This window comes from Lissotriton vulgaris, chromosome 12 (assembly GCF_964263255.1).
Source record: "Lissotriton vulgaris chromosome 12, aLisVul1.2, whole genome shotgun sequence".
In the NCBI taxonomy this organism is placed as follows: Eukaryota; Metazoa; Chordata; class Amphibia; order Caudata; family Salamandridae; genus Lissotriton; species Lissotriton vulgaris.
The window spans coordinates 447,413,328-447,434,031 of record NC_141700.1 but is presented as its reverse complement, the minus strand read 5'-3'; the positions used below and the strand labels follow the sequence as shown (position 1 = coordinate 447,434,031).

Genomic DNA, 20,704 nt, shown 5'->3' with positions numbered 1-20,704 from the left:
TATATAACAAATCATTTTCATTAGGTCTTATTCCGATACAATTAAAATATAAAAGTCTGATTCATCTTAATTGTTGAAAAGATCATCTTAAACCTTATAAAAACCCAAGTATTTTCAAGATTATAGAATGAATACTGTTATTGCAAAATGAAAAAAACTACATATCTATGAGAAAGACGTAGATGAAATTTCTACCTAGATTTGAGCAATATTAATACCTTCATGAAACAAAATTGTAAAGAATTCAAGAAATGAAATTGGGTTTTATAAGAGTACCTGTTTATTAAAACATATTAATCCTTGCGTAGTGATTGAGTATCTTTTCGTGTTTAAGATTACAATACATATAAAGAAGAATTTATGGCAGAAAACACATTTTCATCATCAACAATAAATTATTTATGCATTTTTTACTATTAACGTTGGTGCTGTGGCTTAGTGGTTAAAGCGCCTGTCTCGTAAACAGGAAATCCTGAGTTCAAATCTCAGCAGCACCTAACTGTTTTCTCCATGCTTTCCGAATAATTTTCATCAAACAAGTGTTGAATACAATTTAAGAATAAACATCTGGTTCTATGAACTTTAGAATACGTTATCTTAAAAATTAAATAAAATGATTGGTATTGTGAAGATTTTTGTAGGAATGCATTGACTGAAATAGGGAAAAGAAAATGACAAAGAACAAGATAGAGATGAATGATCACTCTATTGTTGAATTCAAGTAATCCATTCTTCAGCAAGGTATAGTTTAAAATGATATGAATAGGGTAAACTTCAAATTAGAGAGGTGTTTTTGAATAAATGAAGAGTCTTCATTCATCTTAAGTGTTTGAGTAGAGAAGTGTGTGAACTTAGAAAAGAATATGAAAGTGAAAAAGCAATATTCTCTTGAACACCATAAAGAAAAGTGTTTCAAAATTAAGACTCAAGTGGGTGCTGTGGCTTAGCTGGTTAAAGCGCATGTCTAGTTAACAGGAGATCCTGAGTTCAACACTCAGCAGCGCCTTGCTTTTCTCATTGTTACATAACAAATCATTTTCATTAGGTCTTATTCCGATACAATTAAAATATAAAAGTCTGATTCATCTTACTGTTGAAAAGATCATCTTAAACCTTATAAAACCCCAAGTATTTTTAAGATTATAGAATGAATACTGTTATTGCAAAATGAAAAAAAACTACATATCTATGAGAAAGACATAGATGAAATTTCTACCTAGATTTGAGCAATATTAATACCTTCATGAAACAAAATTGTAAAGAATTCAAGAAATGAAATTGGGTTTTATAAGAGTACCTGTTTATTAAAACATATTAATCCTTGCGTAGTGATTGTGTATCTTTTCGTGTTTAAGATTACAATACATATAAAGAAGAATTCATAGCAGGAAACACATTTTCATCATCAACAATAAATTATTTATGCATTTTTTACTATTAATGTTGGTGCTGTGGCTTAGTGATTAAAGCGCCTGTCTCATAAACAGGAAATCCTGAGTTCAAATCTCAGCAGCACCTAACTGTTTTCTCCATGCTTTCCGAATAATTTTCATCAAACACATGTTGAATACAATTTAAGAATAAACATCTGGTTCTATGAACTTTAGAATAAGTTATCTTAAAAATTAAATAAAATGATTGGTATTGTGAAGATTTTTGTAGGAATGCATTGACTGAAATAGGGAAAAGAAAATGACAAAGAACAAGATAGAGGTGAATGATCACTCTATTGTTGAATTCAACTAATCCATTCTTCAGCAAGGTATAGTTTAAAATGATATGAATAGGGTAAACTTCAAATTAGAGAGGTGTTTTTGAATAAATGAAGAGTCTTCTTTCATCTTAAGTGTTTGAGTAGAGAAGTGTGTGAACTTAGGAAAGAATATGAAAGTGAAAAAGCAATATTCTCTTGAACACCATAAAGAAAAGTGTTTCAAATTTAAGAATCAAGTGGGTGCTGTGGCTTAGCTGGTTAAAGCGCCTGTCTAGTAAACTGGAAATCCTGAGTTCAACTCTCAGCAGCGCCTTGCTTTTCTCATTGTTATATAACAAATCATTTTCATTAGGTCTTATTCCGATACAATTAAAATGTAAAAGTCTGATTCATCTTACTGTTGAAAAGATCATCTTAAACCTTATAAAAACACAAGTATTTTCAAGATTATAGAATGAATACTGTTATTGCAAAATGAAAAAAACTACATATCTATGAGAAATACGTAGATGAAATTTCTACCTAGATTTGAGCAATATTAATACCTTCATGAAACAAAATTGTAAAGAATTCAAGAAATGAAATTGGGTTTCATAAGAGTACCTGTTTATTAAAACATATTAATCCTTGCGTAGTGATTGAGTATCTTTTCGTGTTTAAGATTACAATACATATAAAGAAGAATTTATGGCAGAACACACAATTTCATCATCAACAATAAATTATTTATGCATTTTTTACTATTAACGTTGGTGCTGTGGCTTAGTGGTTAAAGCGCCTGTCTCGTAAACAGGAAATCCTGAGTTCAAATCTCAGCAGCACCTACCTCTTTTCTCCATGCTTTCCGAAGAATTTTCATCAAACAAGTGTTGAATACAATTTAAGAATAAACATCTGGTTCTATGAACTTTAGAATACGTTATCTTAAAAATTAAATAAAATGATTGGTATTGTGAAGATTTTTGTAGGAATGCATTGACTGAAATAGGGAAAAGAAAATGACAAAGAACAAGATAGAGGTGAATGATCACTCTATTGTTGAATTCAAGTAATCCATTCTTCAGCAAGGTATAGTTTAAAATGATATGAATAGGGTAAACTTCAAATTAGAGAGGTGTTTTTGAATAAATGAAGAGTCTTCATTCATCTTAAGTGTTTGAGTAGAGAAGTGTGTGAACTTAGAAAAGAATATGAAAGTGAAAAAGCAATATTCTCTTGAACACCATAAAGAAAAGTGTTTCAAAATTAAGAATCAAGTGGATGCTGTGGCTTAGCTGGTTAAAGCGCCTGTCTAGTAAACAGGAGATCCTGGGTTCAACTCTCAGCAGCGCCTTGCTTTTCTCATTGTTATATAACAAATCATTTTCATTAGGTCTTATTCCGATACAATTAAAATATAAAAGTCTGATTCATCTTACTGTTGAAAAGATCATCTTAAACCTTATAAAAACCCAAGTATTTTTAAGATTATAGAATGAATACTGTTATTGCAAAATGAAAAAAAACTACATATCTATGAGAAAGACGTAGATGAAATTTCTACCTAGATTTGAGCAATATTAATACCTTCATGAAACAAAATGGTAAAGAATTCAAGAAATGAAATTGGGTTTTATAAGAGTACCTGTTTATTAAAACATATTAATCCTTGCGTAGTGATTGAGTATCTTTTCGTGTTTAAGATTACAATACATATAAAGAAGAATTTATGGCAGAAAACACATTTTCATCATCAACAATAAATTATTTATGCATTTTTTACTATTAACGTTGGTGCTGTGGCTTAGTGGTTAAAGCGCCTGTCTCGTAAACAGGAAATCCTGAGTTCAAATCTCAGCAGCACCTAACTGTTTTCTCCATGCTTTCCGAATAATTTTCATCAAACAAGTGTTGAATACAATTTAAGAATAAACATCTGGTTCTATGAACTTTAGAATATGTTATCTTAAAAATTAAATAAAATGATTGGTATTGTGAAGATTTTTGTAGGAATGCATTGACTGAAATAGGGAAAAGAAAATGACAAAGAACAAGATAGAGATGAATGATCACTCTATTGTTGAATTCAAGTAATCCATTCTTCAGCAAGGTATAGTTTAAAATGATATGAATAGGGTAAACTTCAAATTAGAGAGGTGTTTTTGAATAAATGAAGAGTCTTCATTCATCTTAAGTGTTTGAGTAGAGAAGTGTGTGAACTTAGAAAAGAATATGAAAGTGAAAAAGCAATATTCTCTTGAACACCATAAAGAAAAGTGTTTCAAAATTAAGACTCAAGTGGGTGCTGTGGCTTAGCTGGTTAAAGCGCATGTCTAGTTAACAGGAGATCCTGAGTTCAACACTCAGCAGCGCCTTGCTTTTCTCATTGTTATATAACAAATCATTTTCATTAGGTCTTATTCCGATACAATTAAAATATAAAAGTCTGATTCATCTTACTGTTGAAAAGATCATCTTAAACCTTATAAAAACCCAAGTATTTTTAAGATTATAGAATGAATACTGTTATTGCAAAATGAAAAAAAACTACATATCTATGAGAAAGACGTAGATGAAATTTCTACCTAGATTTGAGCAATATTAATACCTTCATGAAACAAAATGGTAAAGAATTCAAGAAATGAAATTGGGTTTTATAAGAGTACCTGTTTATTAAAACATATTAATCCTTGCGTAGTGATTGTGTATCTTTTCGTGTTTAAGATTACAATACATATAAAGAAGAATTCATAGCAGGAAACACATTTTCATCATCAACAATAAATTATTTATGCATTTTTTACTATTAATTTTGGTACTGTGGCTTAGTGATTAAAGCGCCTGTCTCGTAAACAGGAAATCCTGAGTTCAAATCTCAGCAGCACCTAACTGTTTTCTCCATGCTTTCCGACTAATTTTCATCAAACACATGTTGAATACAATTTAAGAATAAACATCTGGTTCTATGAACTTTAGAATAAGTTATCTTAAAAATTAAATAAAATGATTGGTATTGTGAAGATTTTTGTAGGAATGCATTGACTGAAATAGGGAAAAGAAAATGACAAAGAACAAGATAGAGGTGAATGATCACTCTATTGTTGAATTCAACCAATCCATTCTTCAGCAAGGTATAGTTTAAAATGATATGAATAGGGTAAACTTCAAATTAGAGAGGTGTTTTTGAATAAATAAAGAGTCTTCTTTCATCTTAAGTGTTTGAGTAGAGAAGTGTGTGAACTTAGAAAAGAATATGAAAGTGAAAAAGCAATATTCTCTTGAACACCATAAAGAAAAGTGTTTCAAATTTTAGAATCAAGTGGGTGCTGTGGCTTAGCTGGTTAAAGCGCCTGTCTAGTAAACTGGAAATCCTGAGTTCAACTCTCAGCAGCGCCTTGCTTTTCTCATTGTTATATAACAAATCATTTTCATTAGGTCTTATTCCGATACAATTAAAATATAAAAGTCTGATTCATCTTACTGTTGAAAAGATCATCTTAAACCTTATAAAAACCCAAGTATTTTCAAGATTATAGAATGAATACTGTTATTGCAAAATGAAAAAAACTACATATCTATGAGAAAGACGTAGATGAAATTTCTACCTAGATTTGAGCAATATTAATACCTTCATGAAACAAAATTGTAAAGAATTCAAGAAATGAAATTGGGTTTTATAAGAGTACCTGTTTATTAAAACATATTAATCCTTGCGTAGTGATTGAGTATCTTTTCGTGTTTAAGATTACAATACATATATGAAGAATTCATGGTAGAAAACACATTTTCATCATCAACAATAAATTATTTATGCATTTTTTACTATTAACGTTGGTGCTGTGGCTTAGTGGTTAAAGCGCCTGTCTCGTAAACAGGAAATCCTGAGTTCAAATCTCAGCAGCACCTAATTGTTTTCTCAATGCTTTCCAAATACTTTTCATCAAACAAGTGTTGAATACAATTTAATAATAACCATCTGGTTCTATGAACTTTAGAATAAGTTATCTTAAAAATTAAATAACATGCTTGGTATTGTGAAGATTTCTGTAGGAATGCATTGACTGAAATAGGGAAAAGAAAATGACAAAGAACAAGATAGAGGTGAATGATCACTCTATTTTTGAATTCAACTAATCCATTCTTCAGCAAGGTATATTTTAAAATGATATGAATAGGGTAAAATTCAAATTAGAGAGGTGTTTTTGAATAAGTGAAGAGTCTTCATTCATCTTAAGTGTTTGAGTGCAGAAGTGTGTGGACTTAGAAAAGAATATGAAAGTAAAAAAGCAATATTCTCTTGAACACCATAAAGAAAAGTGTTTCAAAATTAAGAATCAAGTGGGTGCTGTGGCTTAGCTGGTTAAAGCGCCTGTCTAGTAAACAGGAGATCCTGAGTTCAACTCTCAGCAGTGCCTTGCTTTTCTCATTTTTATATAACAAATCATTTTCATTAGGTCTTATTCCGATACAATTAAAATATAAAAGTCTGATTCATCTTACTGTTGAACAGATCATCTTAAACCTTATAAAAAGCCAAGAATTTTCAAGATTATAGAATGAATACAGTTATTGCAAAATGAAAAAAATACATATCTATGAGAAAGAAGTAGATGAAATTTCTACCTAGATTTGAGCAATATTAATACCTTCATGAAAAAAATTGTAAAGAATTCAAGAAATGAAATTGGGTTTTATAAGAGTACCTGTTTATTAAAACATATTAATCCTTGCGTAGTGATTGAGTATCTTTTCGTGTTTAAGATTACAATACATATAAAGAAGAATTTATAGCAGAAAACACATTTTCATCATCAACAATAAATTATTTATGCATTTTCTACTATTAACGTTGGTGCTGTGGCTTAGTGGTTAAAACGCCTGTCTCGTAAACAGGAAATCCTGAGTTCAAATCTCAGCAGCACCTAACTGTTTTCTCCAGGCTTTCCGAATAATTTTCATTAAACAAGTGTTGAATACAATTTAAGAATAAACGTCTGGTTCTATGAACTTTAGAATAAGTTATCTTAAAAATGAAATAAAATACTTGGTATTGTGAAGATTTTTGTAGGCATGCATTGATTGAAAAAGGGAAAAGAAAATGACAAAGAAAAAGATAGAGGTGAATGATCACTCTATTGTTGAATTCAACTAATCCATTCTTCAGCAAGGTATAGTTTAAAATGATATGAATAGGGTAAACTTCAAATTAGAGAGGTGTTTTTGAATAAATGAAGAGTCTTCATTCATCTTAAGTGTTTGAGTAGAGAAGTGTGTGAACTTAGAAAAGAATATGAAAGTGAAAAAGCAATATTCTCTTGAACACCATAAAGAAAAGTGTTTCAAAACTAAGAATCAAGTGGGTGCTGTGGCTTAGCTGGTTAAATCGCCTGTCTAGTAAACAGGAGATACTGAGTTCAACTCTCAGCAGCTCCTTGCTTTTCTCATTGTTATATAACAAATCATTTTCATTAGGTCTTATTCCGATACCATTAAAATATAAAAGTCTGATTCATCTTACTGTTGAAAAGATCATCTTAAACCTTATAAAAACCCAAGTATTTTCAAGATTATAGAATGAATACTGTTATTGCAAAATGAAAAAAACTACATATCTATGAGAAAGACGTAGATGAAATTTCTACCTAGATTTGAGCAATATTAATACCTTCATGAAACAAAATTGTAAAGAATTCAAGAAATGAAATTGTGTTTTATAAGAGTACCTGTTTATTAAAACATATTAATCCTTGCGTAGTGATTGTGTATCTTTTCGTGTTTAAGATTACAATACATATAAAGAAGAATTCATAGCAGGAAACACATTTTCATCATCAACAATAAATTATTTATGCATTTTTTACTATTAATGTTGGTGCTGTGGCTTAGTGATTAAAGCGCCTGTCTCGTAAACAGGAAATCCTGAGTTCAAATCTCAGCAACACCTAACTGTTTTCTCCATGCTTTCCGAATAATTTTCATCAAACACATGTTGAATACAATTTAAGAATAAACATCTGGTTCTATGAACTTTAGAATAAGTTATCTTAAAAATTAAATAAAATGATTGGTATTGTGAAGATTTTTGTAGGAATGCATTGACTGAAATAGGGAAAAGAAAATGACAAAGAACAAGATAGAGGTGAATGATCACTCTATTGTTGAATTCAACTAATCAATTCTTCAGCAAGGTATAGTTTAAAATGATATGAATAGGGTAAACTTCAAATTAGAGAGGTGTTTTTGAATAAATGAAGAGTCTTCTTTCATCTTAAGTGTTTGAGTAGAGAAGTGTGTGAACTTAGAAAAGAATATGAAAGTGAAAAAGCAATATTCTCTTGAACACCATAAAGAAAAGTGTTTCAAATTCAAGAATCAAGTGGGCGCTGTGGCTTAGCTGGTTAAAGCGCCTGTCTAGTAAACTGGAGATCCTGAGTTCAACTCTCAGCAGCGCCTTGCTTTTCTCATTGTTATATAACAAATCATTTTCATTAGGTCTTATTCCGATACAATTAAAATATAAAAGTCTGATTCATCTTACTGTTGAAAAGATCATCTTAAACCTTATAAAAACCCATGTATTTTCAAGATTATAGAAGGAATACTGTATTGCAAAATGAAAAAAACTACATATCTATGAGAAAGACGTAGATGAAATTTCTACCTAGATTTGAGCAATATTAATACCTTCATGAAACAAAATTGTAAAGAATTCAAGAAATGAAATTGGGTTTTATAAGAGTACCTGTTTATTAAAACATATTAATCCTTGATTAGTGATTGAGTATCTTTTTGTGTTTAAGATTACAATACATATAAAGAAGAATTTATGGCAGAAAACACATTTTCATCATCAACAATAAATTATTTATGCATTTTTAACTATTAACGTTGGTGCTGTGGCTTAGTGATTAAAGCGCCTGTCTCATAAACAGGAAATCCTGAGTTCAAATCTCAGCAGCACCAAACTGTTTTCTCCATGCTTTCCGAATAATTTTCATCAAACACATGTTGAATACAATTTAAGAATAAACATCTGGTTCTATGAACTTTAGAATAAGTTATCTTAAAAATTAAATAAAATGATTGGTATTGTGAAGATTTTTGTAGGAATGCATTGACTGAAATAGGGAAAAGAAAATGACAAAGAACAAGATAGAGGTGAATGATCACTCTATTGTTGAATTCAACTAATCCATTCTTCAGCAAGGTATAGTTTAAAATGATATGGATAGGGTAAACTTCAAATTAGAGAGGTGTTTTTGAATAAATGAAGAGTCTTCTTTCATCTTAAGTGTTTGAGTAGAGAAGTGTGTGAACTTAGGAAAGAATATGAAAGTGAAAAAGCAATATTCTCTTGAACACCATAAAGAAAAGTGTTTCAAATTTAAGAATCAAGTGGGTGCTGTGGCTTAGCTGGTTAAAGCGCCTGTCTAGTAAACTGGAAATCCTGAGTTCAACTCTCAGCAGCGCCTTGCTTTTCTCATTGTTATATAACAAATCATTTTCATTAGGTCTTATTCCGATACAATTAAAATGTAAAAGTCTGATTCATCTTACCGTTGAAAAGATCATCTTAAACCTTATAAAAACACAAGTATTTTCAAGATTATAGAATGAATACTGTTATTGCAAAATGAAAAAAACTACATATCTATGAGAAATACGTAGATGAAATTTCTACCTAGATTTGAGCAATATTAATACCTTCATGAAACAAAATTGTAAAGAATTCAAGAAATGAAATTGGGTTTCATAAGAGTACCTGTTTATTAAAACATATTAATCCTTGCATAGTGATTGAGTATCTTTTCGTGTTTAAGATTACAATACATATAAAGAAGAATTTATGGCAGAACACACAATTTCATCATCAACAATAAATTATTTATGCATTTTTTACTATTAACGTTGGTGCTGTGGCTTAGTGGTTAAAGCGCCTGTCTCGTAAACAGGAAATCCTGAGTTCAAATCTCAGCAGCACCTAACTCTTTTCTCCATGCTTTCCGAAGAATTTTCATCAAACAAGTGTTGAATACAATTTAAGAATAAACATCTGGTTCTATGAACTTTAGAATACGTTATCTTAAAAATTAAATAAAATGATTGGTATTGTGAAGATTTTTGTAGGAATGCATTGACTGAAATAGGGAAAAGAAAATGACAAAGAACAAGATAGAGGTGAATGATCACTCTATTGTTGAATTCAAGTAATCCATTCTTCAGCAAGGTATAGTTTAAAATGATATGAATAGGGTAAACTTCAAATTAGAGAGGTGTTTTTGAATAAATGAAGAGTCTTCATTCATCTTAAGTGTTTGAGTAGAGAAGTGTGTGAACTTAGAAAAGAATATGAAAGTCAAAAAGCAATATTCTCTTGAACACCATAAAGAAAAGTGTTTCAAAATTAAGAATCAAGTGGATGCTGTGGCTTAGCTGGTTAAAGCGCCTGTCTAGTAAACAGGAGATCCTGGGTTCAACTCTCAGCAGCGCCTTGCTTTTCTCATTGTTATATAACAAATCATTTTCATTAGGTCTTATTCCGATACAATTAAAATATAAAAGTCTGATTCATCCTAATTGTTGAAAAGATCATCTTAAACCTTATAAAAACCCAAGTATTTTCAAGATTATAGAATGAATACTGTTATTGCAAAATGAAAAAAACTACATATCTATGAGAAAGACGTAGATGAAATTTCTACCTAGATTTGAGCAATATTAATACCTTCATGAAACAAAATTGTAAAGAATTCAAGAAATGAAATTGGGTTTTATAAGAGTACCTGTTTATTAAAACATATTAATCCTTGATTAGTGATTGAGTATCTTTTCGTGTTTAAGATTACAATACATATAAAGAAGAATTTATGGCAGAAAACACATTTTCATCATCAACAATAAATTATTTATGCATTTTTAACTATTAACGTTGGTGCTGTGGCTTAGTGGTTAAAGCGCCTGTCTCGTAAACAGGAAATCATGAGTTCAAATCTCAGCAGCACCTAACTGTTTTCTCCATGCTTTCCGAATAATTTTCATCAAACAAGTGTTGAAAACAATTTAAGAATAAACATCTGGTTCTATGAACTTTAGAATACGTTATCTTAAAAATTAAATAAAATGATTGGTATTGTGAAGATTTTTGTAGGAATGCATTGACTGAAATAGGGAAAAGAAAATGACAAAGAACAAGATAGAGATGAATGATCACTCTATTGTTGAATTCAAGTAATCCATTCTTCAGCAAGGTATAGTTTAAAATGATATGAATAGGGTAAACTTCAAATTAGAGAGGTGTTTTTGAATAAATGAAGAGTCTTCATTCATCTTAAGTGTTTGAGTAGAGAAGTGTGTGAACTTAGAAAAGAATATGAAAGTGAAAAAGCAATATTCTCTTGAACACCATAAAGAAAAGTGTTTCAAAATTAAGACTCAAGTGGGTGCTGTGGCTTAGCTGGTTAAAGCGCATGTCTAGTTAACAGGAGATCCTGAGTTCAACACTCAGCAGCGCCTTGCTTTTCTCATTGTTATATAACAAATCATTTTCATTAGGTCTTATTCCGATACAATTAAAATATAAAAGTCTGATTCATCTTACTGTTGAAAAGATCATCTTAAACCTTATAAAACCCCAAGTATTTTTAAGATTATAGAATGAATACTGTTATTGCAAAATGAAAAAAAACTACATATCTATGAGAAAGACATAGATGAAATTTCTACCTAGATTTGAGCAATATTAATACCTTCATGAAACAAAATTGTAAAGAATTCAAGAAATGAAATTGGGTTTTATAAGAGTACCTGTTTATTAAAACATATTAATCCTTGCGTAGTGATTGTGTATCTTTTCGTGTTTAAGATTACAATACATATAAAGAAGAATTCATAGCAGGAAACACATTTTCATCATCAACAATAAATTATTTATGCATTTTTTACTATTAATGTTGGTCCTGTGGCTTAGTGATTAAAGCGCCTGTCTCATAAACAGGAAATCCTGAGTTCAAATCTCAGCAGCACCTAACTGTTTTCTCCATGCTTTCCGAATAATTTTCATCAAACACATGTTGAATACAATTTAAGAATAAACATCTGGTTCTATGAACTTTAGAATAAGTTATCTTAAAAATTAAATAAAATGATTGGTATTGTGAAGATTTTTGTAGGAATGCATTGACTGAAATAGGGAAAAGAAAATGACAAAGAACAAGATAGAGGTGAATGATCACTCTATTGTTGAATTCAACTAATCCATTCTTCAGCAAGGTATAGTTTAAAATGATATGAATAGGGTAAACTTCAAATTAGAGAGGTGTTTTTGAATAAATGAAGAGTCTTCTTTCATCTTAAGTGTTTGAGTAGAGAAGTGTGTGAACTTAGGAAAGAATATGAAAGTGAAAAAGCAATATTCTCTTGAACACCATAAAGAAAAGTGTTTCAAATTTAAGAATCAAGTGGGTGCTGTGGCTTAGCTGGTTAAAGCGCCTGTCTAGTAAACTGGAAATCCTGAGTTCAACTCTCAGCAGCGCCTTGCTTTTCTCGTTGTTATATAACAAATCATTTTCATTAGGTCTTATTCCGATACAATTAAAATGTAAAAGTCTGATTCATCTTACTGTTGAAAAGATCATCTTAAACCTTATAAAAACACAAGTATTTTCAAGATTATAGAATGAATACTGTTATTGCAAAATGAAAAAAACTACATATCTATGAGAAATACGTAGATGAAATTTCTACCTAGATTTGAGCAATATTAATACCTTCATGAAACAAAATTGTAAAGAATTCAAGAAATGAAATTGGGTTTCATAAGAGTACCTGTTTATTAAAACATATTAATCCTTGCGTAGTGATTGAGTATCTTTTCGTGTTTAAGATTACAATACATATAAAGAAGAATTTATGGCAGAACACACAATTTCATCATCAACAATAAATTATTTATGCATTTTTTACTATTAACGTTGGTGCTGTGGCTTAGTGGTTAAAGCGCCTGTCTCGTAAACAGGAAATCCTGAGTTCAAATCTCAGCAGCACCTACCTCTTTTCTCCATGCTTTCCGAAGAATTTTCATCAAACAAGTGTTGAATACAATTTAAGAATAAACATCTGGTTCTATGAACTTTAGAATACGTTATCTTAAAAATTAAATAAAATGATTGGTATTGTGAAGATTTTTGTAGGAATGCATTGACTGAAATAGGGAAAAGAAAATGACAAAGAACAAGATAGAGGTGAATGATCACTCTATTGTTGAATTCAAGTAATCCATTTTTCAGCAAGGTATAGTTTAAAATGATATGAATAGGGTAAACTTCAAATTAGAGAGGTGTTTTTGAATAAATGAAGAGTCTTCATTCATCTTAAGTGTTTGAGTAGAGAAGTGTGTGAACTTAGAAAAGAATATGAAAGTGAAAAAGCAATATTCTCTTGAACACCATAAAGAAAAGTGTTTCAAAATTAAGAATCAAGTGGATGCTGTGGCTTAGCTGGTTAAAGCGCCTGTCTAGTAAACAGGAGATCCTGGGTTCAACTCTCAGCAGCGCCTTGCTTTTCTCATTGTTATATAACAAATCATTTTCATTAGGTCTTATTCCGATACAATTAAAATATAAAAGTCTGATTCATCTTACTGTTGAAAAGATCATCTTAAACCTTATAAAAACCCAAGTATTTTTAAGATTATAGAATGAATACTGTTATTGCAAAATGAAAAAAAACTACATATCTATGAGAAAGACGTAGATGAAATTTCTACCTAGATTTGAGCAATATTAATACCTTCATGAAACAAAATGGTAAAGAATTCAAGAAATGAAATTGGGTTTTATAAGAGTACCTGTTTATTAAAACATATTAATCCTTGCGTAGTGATTGAGTATCTTTTCGTGTTTAAGATTACAATACATATAAAGAAGAATTTATGGCAGAAAACACATTTTCATCATCAACAATAAATTATTTATGCATTTTTTACTATTAACGTTGGTGCTGTGGCTTAGTGGTTAAAGCGCCTGTCTCATAAACAGGAAATCCTGAGTTCAAATCTCAGCAGCACCTAACTGTTTTCTCCATGCTTTCCGAATAATTTTCATCAAACAAGTGTTGAATACAATTTAAGAATAAACATCTGGTTCTATGAACTTTAGAATATGTTATCTTCAAAATTAAATAAAATGATTGGTATTGTGAAGATTTTTGTAGGAATGCATTGACTGAAATAGGGAAAAGAAAATGACAAAGAACAAGATAGAGATGAATGATCACTCTATTGTTGAATTCAAGTAATCCATTCTTCAGCAAGGTATAGTTTAAAATGATATGAATAGGGTAAACTTCAAATTAGAGAGGTGTTTTTGAATAAATGAAGAGTCTTCATTCATCTTAAGTGTTTGAGTAGAGAAGTGTGTGAACTTAGAAAAGAATATGAAAGTGAAAAAGCAATATTCTCTTGAACACCATAAAGAAAAGTGTTTCAAAATTAAGACTCAAGTGGGTGCTGTGGCTTAGCTGGTTAAAGCGCATGTCTAGTTAACAGGAGATCCTGAGTTCAACACTCAGCAGCGCCTTGCTTTTCTCATTGTTATATAACAAATCATTTTCATTAGGTCTTATTCCGATACAATTAAAATATAAAAGTCTGATTCATCTTACTGTTGAAAAGATCATCTTAAACCTTATAAAAACCCAAGTATTTTTAAGATTATAGAATGAATACTGTTATTGCAAAATGAAAAAAACTACATATCTATGAGAAAGAAGTAGATGAAATTTCTACCTAGATTTGAGCAATATTAATACCTTCATGAAACAAAATGGTAAAGAATTCAAGAAATGAAATTGGGTTTTATAAGAGTACCTGTTTATTAAAACATATTAATCCTTGCGTAGTGATTGTGTATCTTTTCGTGTTTAAGATTACAATACATATAAAGAAGAATTCATAGCAGGAAACACATTTTCATCATCAACAATAAATTATTTATGCATTTTTTACTATTAATTTTGGTACTGTGGCTTAGTGATTAAAGCGCCTGTCTCGTAAACAGGAAATCCTGAGTTCAAATCTCAGCAGCACCTAACTGTTTTCTCCATGCTTTCCGACTAATTTTCATCAAACACATGTTGAATACAATTTAAGAATAAACATCTGGTTCTATGAACTTTAGAATAAGTTATCTTAAAAATTAAATAAAATGATTGGTATTGTGAAGATTTTTGTAGGAATGCATTGACTGAAATAGGGAAAAGAAAATGACAAAGAACAAGATAGAGGTGAATGATCACTCTATTGTTGAATTCAACCAATCCATTCTTCAGCAAGGTATAGTTTAAAATGATATGAATAGGGTAAACTTCAAATTAGAGAGGTGTTTTTGAATAAATAAAGAGTCTTCTTTCATCTTAAGTGTTTGAGTAGAGAAGTGTGTGAACTTAGAAAAGAATATGAAAGTGAAAAAGCAATATTCTCTTGAACACCATAAAGAAAAGTGTTTCAAATTTTAGAATCAAGTGGGTGCTGTGGCTTAGCTGGTTAAAGCGCCTGTCTAGTAAACTGGAAATCCTGAGTTCAACTCTCAGCAGCGCTTTGCTTTTCTCATTGTTATATAACAAATCATTTTCATTAGGTCTTATTCCGATACAATTAAAATATAAAAGTCTGATTCATCTTACTGTTGAAAAGATCATCTTAAACCTTATAAAAACCCAAGTATTTTCAAGATTATAGAATGAATACTGTTATTGCAAAATGAAAAAAACTACATATCTATGAGAAAGACGTAGATGAAATTTCTACCTAGATTTGAGCAATATTAATACCTTCATGAAACAAAATTGTAAAGAATTCAAGAAATGAAATTGGGTTTTATAAGAGTACCTGTTTATTAAAACATATTAATCCTTGCGTAGTGATTGAGTATCTTTTCGTGTTTAAGATTACAATACATATATGAAGAATTCATGGTAGAAAACACATTTTCATCATCAACAATAAATTATTTATGCATTTTTTACTACTAACGTTGGTGCTGTGGCTTAGTGGTTAAAGAGCCTGTCTCGTAAACAGGAAATCCTGAGTTCAAATCTCAGCAGCACCTAATTGTTTTCTCAATGCTTTCCAAATACTTTTCATCAAACAAGTGTTGAATACAATTTAATAATAACCATCTGGTTCTATGAACTTTAGAATAAGTTATCTTAAAAATTAAATAACATGCTTGGTATTGTGAAGATTTCTGTAGGAATGCATTGACTGAAATAGGGAAAAGAAAATGACAAAGAACAAGATAGAGGTGAATGATCACTCTATTTTTGAATTCAACTAATCCATTCTTCAGCAAGGTATATTTTAAAATGATATGAATAGGGTAAAATTCAAATTAGAGAGGTGTTTTTGAATAAGTGAAGAGTCTTCATTCATCTTAAGTGTTTGAGTGCAGAAGTGTGTGGACTTAGAAAAGAATATGAAAGTAAAAAAGCAATATTCTCTTGAACACCATAAAGAAAAGTGTTTCAAAATTAAGAATCAAGTGGGTGCTGTGGCTTAGCTGGTTAAAGCGCCTGTCTAGTAAACAGGAGATCCTGAGTTCAACTCTCAGCAGTGCCTTGCTTTTCTCATTTTTATATAACAAATCATTTTCATTAGGTCTTATTCCGATACAATTAAAATATAAAAGTCTGATTCATCTTACTGTTGAACAGATCATCTTAAACCTTATAAAAAGCCAAGAATTTTCAAGATTATAGAATGAATACAGTTATTGCAAAATGAAAAAAATACATATCTATGAGAAAGAAGTAGATGAAATTTCTACCTAGATTCGAGCAATATTAATACCTTCATGAAAAAAATTGTAAAGAATTCAAGAAATGAAATTGGGTTTTATAAGAGTACCTGTTTATTAAAACATATTAATCCTTGCGTAGTGATTGAGTATCTTTTCGTGTTTAAGATTACAATACATATAAAGAAGAATTTATAGCAGAAAACACATTTTCATCATCAACAATAAATTATTTATGCATTTTCTACTATTAACGTTGGTGCTGTGGCTTAGTGGTTAAAACGCCTGTCTCGTAAACAGGAAATCCTGAGTTCAAATCTCAGCAGCACCTAACAGTTTTCTCCAGGCTTTCCGAATAATTTTCATTAAACAAGTGTTGAATACAATTTAAGAATAAACGTCTGGTTCTATGAACTTTAGAATAAGTTATCTTAAAAATGAAATAAAATACTTGGTATTGTGAAGATTTTTGTAGGCATGCATTGATTGAAAAAGGGAAAAGAAAATGACAAAGAAAAAGATAGAGGTGAATGATCACTCTATTGTTGAATTCAACTAATCCATTCTTCAGCAAGGTATAGTTTAAAATGATATGAATAGGGTAAACTTCAAATTAGAGAGGTGTTTTTGAATAAATGAAGAGTCTTCATTCATCTTAAGTGTTTGAGTAGAGAAGTGTGTGAACTTAGAAAAGAATATGAAAGTGAAAAAGCAATATTCTCTTGAACACCATAAAGAAAAGTGTTTCAAAACTAAGAATCAAGTGGGTGCTGTGGCTTAGCTGGTTAAAGCGCCTGTCTAGTAAACAGGAGATACTGAGTTCAACTCTCAGCAGCTCCTTGCTTTTCTCATTGTTATATAACAAATCATTTTCATTAGGTCTTATTCCGATACCATTAAAATATAAAAGTCTGATTCATCTTACTGTTGAAAAGATCATCTTAAACCTTATAAAAACCCAAGTATTTTCAAGATTATAGAATGAATACTGTTATTGCAAAATGAAAAAAAACTACATATCTATGAGAAAGACGTAGATGAAATTTCTACCTAGATTTGAGCAATATTAATACCTTCATGAAACAAAATTGTAAAGAATTCAAGAAATGAAATTGTGTTTTATAAGAGTACCTGTTTATTAAAACATATTAATCCTTGCGTAGTGATTGTGTATCTTTTCGTGTTTAAGATTACAATACATATAAAGAAGAATTCATAGCAGGAAACACATTTTCATCATCAACAATAAATTATTTATGCATTTTTTACTATTAATGTTGGTGCTGTGGCTTAGTGATTAAAGCGCCTGTCTCGTAAACAGGAAATCCTGAGTTCAAATCTCAGCAACACCTAACTGTTTTCTCCATGCTTTCCGAATAATTTTCATCAAACACATGTTGAATACAATTTAAGAATAAACATCTGGTTCTATGAACTTTAGAATAAGTTATCTTAAAAATTAAATAAAATGATTGGTATTGTGAAGATTTTTGTAGGAATGCATTGACTGAAATAGGGAAAAGAAAATGACAAAGAACAAGATAGAGGTGAATGATCACTCTATTGTTGAATTCAACTAATCAATTCTTCAGCAAGGTATAGTTTAAAATGATATGAATAGGGTAAACTTCAAATTAGAGAGGTGTTTTTGAATAAATGAAGAGTCTTCTTTCATCTTAAGTGTTTGAGTAGAGAAGTGTGTGAACTTAGAAAAGAATATGAAAGTGAAAAAGCAATATTCTCTTGAACACCATAAAGAAAAGTGTTTCAAATTCAAGAATCAAGTGGGCGCTGTGGCTTAGCTGGTTAAAGCGCCTGTCTAGTAAACTGGAGATCCTGAGTTCAACTCTCAGCAGCGCCTTGCTTTTCTCATTGTTATATAACAAATCATTTTCATTAGGTCTTATTCTGATACAATTAAAATATAAAAGTCTGATTCTTCTTACTGTTGAAAAGATAATCTTAAACCTTATAAAACCCCAAGTATTTTCAAGATTATAGAATGAATACTGTTATTGCAAAATTTAAAAAAACTACATATCTATGAGAAAGACGTAGATGAAATTTCTACCTAGATTTGAGCAATATTAATACCTTCATGAAACAAAATTGTAAAGAATTCAAGAAATGAAATTGGGTTTTATAAGAGTACCTGTTTATTAAAACATATTAATCCTTGCGTAGTGATTGTGTATCTTTTCGTGTTTAAGATTACAATACATATAAAGAAGAATTCATAGCAGGAAACACATTTTCATCATCAACAATAAATTATTTATGCATTTTTTACTATTAATGTTGGTGCTGTGGCTTAGTGATTAAAGCGCCTGTCTCATAAACAGGAAATCCTGAGTTCAAATCTCAGCAGCACCAAACTGTTTTCTCCATGCTTTCCGAATAATTTTCATCAAACACATGTTGAATACAATTTAAGAATAAACATCTGGTTCTATGAACTTTAGAATAAGTTATCTTAAAAATTAAATAAAATGATTGGTATTGTGAAGATTTTTGTAGGAATGCATTGACTGAAATAGGGAAAAGAAAATGACAAAGAACAAGATAGAGGTGAATGATCACTCTATTGTTGAATTCAACTAATCCATTCTTCAGCAAGGTATAGTTTAAAATGATATGAATAGGGTAAACTTCAAATTAGAGAGGTGTTTTTGAATAAATGAAGAGTCTTCTTTCATCTTAAGTGTTTGAGTAGAGAAGTGTGTGAACTTAGGAAAGAATATGAAAGTGAAAAAGCAATATTCTCTTGAACACCATAAAGAAAAGTGTTTCAAATTTAAGAATCAAGTGGGTGCTGTGGCTTAGCTGGTTAAAGCGCCTGTCTAGTAAACTGGAAATCCTGAGTTCAACTGTCAGCAGCGCCTTGCTTTTCTCATTGTTATATAACAAATCATTTTCATTAGGTCTTATTCCGATACAATTAAAATGTAAAAGTCTGATTCATCTTACTGTTGAAAAGATCATCTTAAACCTTATAAAAACACAAGTATTTTCAAGATTATAGAATGAATACTGTTATTGCAAAATGAAAAAAACTACATATCTATGAGAAATACGTAGATGAAATTTCTACCTAGATTTGAGCAATATTAATACCTTCATGAAACAAAATTGTAAAGAATTCAAGAAATGAAATTGGGTTTCATAAGAGTACCTGTTTATTAAAACATATTAATCCTTGCGTAGTGATTGAGTATCTTTTCGTGTTTAAGATTACAATACATATAAAGAAGAATTTATGGCAGAACACACAATTTCATCATCAACAATACATTATTTATGCATTTTTTACTATTAACGTTGGTGCTGTGGCTTAGTGGTTAAAGCGCCTGTCTCGTAAACAGGAAATCCTGAGTTCAAATCTCAGCAGCACCTAACTCTTTTCTCCATGCTTTCCGAAGAATTTTCATCAAACAAGTGTTGAATACAATTTAAGAATAAACATCTGGTTCTATGAACTTTAGAATACGTTATCTTAAAAATTAAATAAAATGATTGGTATTGTGAAGATTTTTGTAGGAATGCATTGACTGAAATAGGGAAAAGAAAATGACAAAGAACAAGATAGAGGTGAATGATCACTCTATTGTTGAATTCAAGTAATCCATTCTTCAGCAAGGTATAGTTTAAAATGATATGAATAGGGTAAACTTCAAATTAGAGAGGTGTTTTTGAATAAATGAAGAGTCTTCATTCATCTTAAGTGTTTGAGTAGAGAAGTGTGTGAACTTAGAAAAGAATATGAAAGTGAAAAAGCAATATTCTCTTGAACACCATAAAGAAAAGTGTTTCAAAATTAAGAATCAAGTGGATGCTGTGGCTTAGCTGGTTAAAGCGCCTGTCTAGTAAACAGGAGATCCTGGGTTCAACTCTCAGCAGCGCCTTGCTTTTCTCATTGTTATATAACAAATCATTTTCATTAGGTCTTATTCTGATACAATTAAAATATAAAAGTCTGAATCATCTCAATTGTTGAAAAGATCATCTTAAACCTTATAAAAACCCAAGTATTTTCAAGATTATAGAATGAATACTGTTATTGCAAAATGAAAAAAACTACATATCTATGAGAAAGACGTAGATGAAATTTCTACCTAGATTTGAGCAATATTAATACCTTCATGAAACAAAATTGTAAAGAATTCAAGAAATGAAATTGGGTTTTATAAGAGTACCTGTTTATTAAAACATATTAATCCTT

General features: G+C 30.1%; 18 non-coding genes across 18 annotated transcripts; all 18 read left to right on the top strand.

Annotated features, from left to right (window-relative positions):
* The first annotated feature begins 424 nt into the window (after positions 1–424).
* On the top strand, positions 425–497 carry TRNAT-CGU (transfer RNA threonine (anticodon CGU)). Its single transcript has one exon. It is a non-coding gene; the product is annotated as a tRNA-Thr (tRNA).
* Positions 498–1,445: 948 nt separating this feature from the next.
* TRNAM-CAU (transfer RNA methionine (anticodon CAU)) lies at positions 1,446–1,518 on the top strand. Its single transcript has one exon. It is a non-coding gene; the product is annotated as a tRNA-Met (tRNA).
* Positions 1,519–2,465: 947 nt separating this feature from the next.
* Positions 2,466–2,538, top strand: TRNAT-CGU (transfer RNA threonine (anticodon CGU)). The gene has a single exon. It is a non-coding gene; the product is annotated as a tRNA-Thr (tRNA).
* A 948-nt stretch (positions 2,539–3,486) lies between these two features.
* Positions 3,487–3,559, top strand: TRNAT-CGU (transfer RNA threonine (anticodon CGU)). The gene has a single exon. It is a non-coding gene; the product is annotated as a tRNA-Thr (tRNA).
* A 1,967-nt stretch (positions 3,560–5,526) lies between these two features.
* Positions 5,527–5,599, top strand: TRNAT-CGU (transfer RNA threonine (anticodon CGU)). Its single transcript has one exon. It is a non-coding gene; the product is annotated as a tRNA-Thr (tRNA).
* Positions 5,600–6,034: 435 nt separating this feature from the next.
* Positions 6,035–6,108, top strand: TRNAT-AGU (transfer RNA threonine (anticodon AGU)). The gene has a single exon. It is a non-coding gene; the product is annotated as a tRNA-Thr (tRNA).
* Positions 6,109–6,544: 436 nt separating this feature from the next.
* On the top strand, positions 6,545–6,617 carry TRNAT-CGU (transfer RNA threonine (anticodon CGU)). The gene has a single exon. It is a non-coding gene; the product is annotated as a tRNA-Thr (tRNA).
* A 1,455-nt stretch (positions 6,618–8,072) lies between these two features.
* Positions 8,073–8,146, top strand: TRNAT-AGU (transfer RNA threonine (anticodon AGU)). The gene has a single exon. It is a non-coding gene; the product is annotated as a tRNA-Thr (tRNA).
* A 437-nt stretch (positions 8,147–8,583) lies between these two features.
* Positions 8,584–8,656, top strand: TRNAM-CAU (transfer RNA methionine (anticodon CAU)). The gene has a single exon. It is a non-coding gene; the product is annotated as a tRNA-Met (tRNA).
* A 947-nt stretch (positions 8,657–9,603) lies between these two features.
* TRNAT-CGU (transfer RNA threonine (anticodon CGU)) lies at positions 9,604–9,676 on the top strand. The gene has a single exon. It is a non-coding gene; the product is annotated as a tRNA-Thr (tRNA).
* Positions 9,677–10,624: 948 nt separating this feature from the next.
* On the top strand, positions 10,625–10,697 carry TRNAT-CGU (transfer RNA threonine (anticodon CGU)). The gene has a single exon. It is a non-coding gene; the product is annotated as a tRNA-Thr (tRNA).
* A 1,968-nt stretch (positions 10,698–12,665) lies between these two features.
* TRNAT-CGU (transfer RNA threonine (anticodon CGU)) lies at positions 12,666–12,738 on the top strand. The gene has a single exon. It is a non-coding gene; the product is annotated as a tRNA-Thr (tRNA).
* A 948-nt stretch (positions 12,739–13,686) lies between these two features.
* On the top strand, positions 13,687–13,759 carry TRNAM-CAU (transfer RNA methionine (anticodon CAU)). The gene has a single exon. It is a non-coding gene; the product is annotated as a tRNA-Met (tRNA).
* A 2,474-nt stretch (positions 13,760–16,233) lies between these two features.
* On the top strand, positions 16,234–16,307 carry TRNAT-AGU (transfer RNA threonine (anticodon AGU)). Its single transcript has one exon. It is a non-coding gene; the product is annotated as a tRNA-Thr (tRNA).
* Positions 16,308–16,743: 436 nt separating this feature from the next.
* On the top strand, positions 16,744–16,816 carry TRNAT-CGU (transfer RNA threonine (anticodon CGU)). Its single transcript has one exon. It is a non-coding gene; the product is annotated as a tRNA-Thr (tRNA).
* A 1,456-nt stretch (positions 16,817–18,272) lies between these two features.
* TRNAT-AGU (transfer RNA threonine (anticodon AGU)) lies at positions 18,273–18,346 on the top strand. Its single transcript has one exon. It is a non-coding gene; the product is annotated as a tRNA-Thr (tRNA).
* Positions 18,347–18,785: 439 nt separating this feature from the next.
* On the top strand, positions 18,786–18,858 carry TRNAM-CAU (transfer RNA methionine (anticodon CAU)). The gene has a single exon. It is a non-coding gene; the product is annotated as a tRNA-Met (tRNA).
* Positions 18,859–19,805: 947 nt separating this feature from the next.
* TRNAT-CGU (transfer RNA threonine (anticodon CGU)) lies at positions 19,806–19,878 on the top strand. The gene has a single exon. It is a non-coding gene; the product is annotated as a tRNA-Thr (tRNA).
* Positions 19,879–20,704: the final 826 nt, after the last annotated feature.